Genomic DNA, 4,401 nt, shown 5'->3' with positions numbered 1-4,401 from the left:
TCAGCCTGCTTTCTTATGCAACACAGGCCCACCTGCCCAGGGGTGGCACCACCCACAGTGGGCTGGGCCCTCCCACATCACTCATCAAGAAGATGCCCCTCAGACATGGCCACAGGCCAGTCCAATAGAGGCCATTCCCCAGTTGAGGCTCCCTCAACCCAGGTGTGTCAAGTTGACACTAAAGCTATCCAGCACACATGTTAAGTCCTATCTAGTGAAATATTTGTACCTCACCCCAGTTTAAGACAATTCTGAAGGAACACCCCAGTTCTAAAGCTCACTGTAGGATTAGCTGAGGTGTCAGTATCACAGTTAACTTTTCGCTGTACCCTGCTCTGCTCTCTTTAGTTCCCCACACATGCTTTCCCTAGAATGCTCCTCAATGAACTTCCTGTGCAATCATCTCCGTCTCACAATCTGTTTCTAGAGAACCCAAACTGACACACTCACTTTAAGTACAAAGTTACATGTGGAAGAGTCAGAATTATAATTGTACAGGCTTACATAATTTAATTCTCTAAAAATTTTATTACCTATAATTAAATCACCTCTGAGGCAAGTACTGGCTAACCTTGCCCACTTGACTCATGGTTATAGCTAACAAGGCCTGATGCCAAAAAGAGGTTTCAGGCATAGCAATTAGCTACAGAGAGGCCAGCAGATTTAGAATAGGGCACAAATGTACTAACTTCTGAGGAAATTAGTGTCAAATGAGACTTGAAGAAGGAATAGGGGAAAGAAATGATAAATATTGAACACATACAATACATGCAATGGAGTACTAATGACAAAAGAAAGGACTACAGCTCCTCCTTCATGAAGCCCATAGCCTAGCTGGGAAAACAGATAAAGAAGGCAGGGTATGTTGTATGGAAGAAATACAGGATGCCGTTATAGTACACAGCCAGAACATCTGACTCTGTAAAGCATAAGACTGGGGCAGGAGAGACTACAAAGAAGAATCTGTATGAACACACATAAATAAGCAATGGACCAAAGAAAGAAGACTCCAAGGACATTAATCCAAGGAAATTATAATCTCCAAAGCGAAAGAAGGAATTTGCAGGAAAATGGTCTATTTATAATACTGGAAAATTGGAACTGATCCAAATGCTCAACAATAGGAAATTGATAACAATAGAACATTACAAAGTAGTTAAAATGAAAATAATGACTATTACATCTGTTTGTGGAAATGTGATGTGAAATCATATTAAATGGGAAAAGGAGAAATGGGGTGCACATTTGCTGTCTTATAACTATATAAGAAATGAACCTTGATAAATAACGTCTTTTAAAATGTATGCTGTAAAACAACAGGAACTTAATGGCTGTTTCCTTTCACTTCCTATTGCCTTGGTTATGTCAGTTTTCTGGTCTACTTCTTTTAACTTCCTCTTTTCACTGTTATAAAAGCCTTACATTTGCATGTACCAGTCTAAAACTTTATTAAATCTTTCAGATATCAACATCAGCCTAGAAAAAGATAAACATCTTAGAATATGTATCTTAAAGTGAATTGAGCATTTGAAAATACTGTAAAATATTTATATGTTAATAACTTAAAAAGTCGCAATCCCTTGGAAAGCATATTTGATAAGTCGCTGTCTTCTTAAAGATGTATCATCTTTGATTCAGTAAATCCTATTCTAGGATATATCTAAGCATATAGTAGCACATCTGTGGTGAAAAGTCTTGAATTTGTAGGATTTGCAAATTTGTAAGGTGTAAATAAATACTCCTCTGCTAGTTCTAGGTTATCAATGAGACCTCAAAAACCACGAGACCATAACAGGCATATAATGATTTGTCTGAAAGTGCTCTTATCAGCCTTATTTAAGATAGTCAAAAAGTAGAAGCTATTCAAAAGTCCATCAGTGGGTGGGTGATATATATATATGATGGAGTAATTCTCAGCCATGGAAAGGAATAAGCTATTAATACACTATACTCCAGGAGTCTCATAATGATCATATTGAAAGAAAGGAGACAAAATAGTCACCCTATGATATTTGTTTCTGTTTTTAATATTCATTTTTAAATATTCAAATTATCATGATGAAAGTGATTTTTTACATATTGGAAGTGTCAAATGGAAAGATCACTAAAGACAAGCAAAACTGTTGGAAGGTGATGGCTTTGTTCATTCTTTTCTTCTTTTTCCTTTTCTTCTTCTTTTGGGTACAGGATGTTGCTCATAACTCACACTGGCCTTAACTCACTGTCATTTTCCTGCCTCAACTTCCTGAGTGCTGGGACTACAGGTGTGCACCATCATGCCCAAACTGTTGTTATTTCCTGACTGCAATAATAGTTTCAAGGTTATGCATATTTGTACTTTTTATATACATATACAGTTTATTATGTCACTTTTACCTCAATAACTATTTTTAAAAGTTAGTCAGTTTGCTCTTGTCTAAAATGGTTTCTGCACCTTGCTTAACTTCCGATAGTGTATACATTCATCTTTGTTAGAAATTTGCCCTTCAGCTGCCCAAACTAGCATTGCCTTACAAGCTGGCGAACATGCCTAAGAGGCATCTTCTATCTCTCCAGTTCCCTGCTCCTTCTCCACTGGGCAGCTTTGGCAATTGACAGGATAATTTTGAGGCCAAATGTTAATATTGATGGAATGAAGTTCTAGTTGCCACTGATGGGAGCTGATCTAATGATGACCGCATTGAGGAGGTGCTTTTCCTTCTTTTTCTCATTTCCACTCCTCTGACCATGCCCATACTATATTCCAAGATCAGCTTCTGTGGGATTCCATTTCAAGCAGGGTCAAAGGTTTGACGAAGGCTTTCATTCAGAAAACAGAAACAAGACATTGATTTGAAGATTTGAGATCCAAGGCACAGCCCTTCTCTAAAGCTAATATCTGGCACACAAAATTTTTCTTTTTTAAAAATATGTTATTGCTTTTATGTGCATGAGTGTATTGCTTGCATGTTTGCAAATGCACTCATGTCTGTGCAGTGCCGAAGGAGATCAGAAGAAGATGTCGGATCCCCTGGAGCTGGAGTTATAGACGGTTGTTAGCTGCCATGTGGGTGCTGGGAATCAAACCTGGGTCCTCTGCAAGAACAGCCAGTGCTCTTAACTGCTAAGCCTTGTCTTCAGCCCCCACAAAGGATTTTTCACAAAGGTGAAACGGTAATAAAAGAGTAAAAACATCAAAGGCAGGTAAGTGCGACTTTGCTTACATTACTGGACGCTAATAGTGGGAAAGACGAAAAAGTTATAGGACGTAGAAATGCTCAAAAGGTCAAGGTTTATGTGTGGGCTGGATTTGGAGGAAGATATATGTGTCTCTCCTGTTGCTTCTTCCAGGACTGGTATTGCGACATTTGTTCTTCTCAGGGCCTTTATTTCAACCAGAGGAACCATACCCTAGGAACACAGAATCGAAGAAGAAATTTTGCTCAAATAGAACATAGATTCCAACAAGGGGAAGCAAATGAAAACAGCAAACACAAAAATATCAGACTCAGAAATTATTTTCAGAGAATAAAATTAAATGAGATGAAAATAAGACTAGATGATGTGACTAATTTAGACTGAGTCACGTGATGGATTATATTATCACTCCACAAATCTTGCTCTTTGTTTAAAGAGCATTTCTTCTCCCCATTCATGTGAATCATTATGAATGATATGGACAAGGGGAGGATGGAGAAGTGAGGGTATTTGAGTTCAAAGTTTGGGCCTGAAGAGGATAGAGGGTTTTAATTTGCTCATCTGAGATGCAATCTAGACCTTAAGCTAACTAGCAAGACTACTCCAATAACTCCACAGGACTATGACTGTAGTAACAAATGCATGTGGATTTAAGCCACTGAAACTGAATTATGAGGTGGTTTGTTATATGAAGCATTGTGGTAGCAGTAGGTCTAATCCATGTGCTCAGGGAAGTATTTCTGAGGAGATAATTAAACTGAAACCTGAAAAGAAGTCACTCCTATTATGAGTATTCTAGTCACAGACAATATTTAACACAGATTCTTAAAAGCATGCAAAGATGGGAGTTGGCTTGGTGTATCCAGGGAACTGCAAATTAGTCTCTGAATCCAAACCATGTGAGTGGCTGACTGAGTAATATGAACGAGGCAACAATGTAGGGGACAAAAAAAAATACCAACATGTAGAGGTTTTGCAAAGTAGAATAATTAGTTTTGTTTTTGTTCTAACTGCATTGGGAAGATGCAGACTGATTGACTTTTTAAAAACAGATTACTCTGGCTGATGTGTAGGGAATATATTAAATAAGGGATGTACATACTTATCTGCTAAATCAGGTAGCAGTCTGAGAATCATTCTCAGTGGAGTTCCTGAATTACTGAACAGAACCACAGAGTCAAAATCTGTAAGACAATATCCAGCTTTGGTGATGATAGATACATG

The sequence above is a fragment of the Nannospalax galili genome, unplaced genomic scaffold (assembly GCF_000622305.1).
Source record: "Nannospalax galili isolate Female #2095 unplaced genomic scaffold, S.galili_v1.0 scaffold7, whole genome shotgun sequence".
NCBI lineage: Eukaryota > Metazoa > Chordata > Mammalia > Rodentia > Spalacidae > Nannospalax > Nannospalax galili.
The sequence above is the reverse complement of the archived record's forward strand: the minus strand, read 5'-3'. Positions refer to the sequence as shown.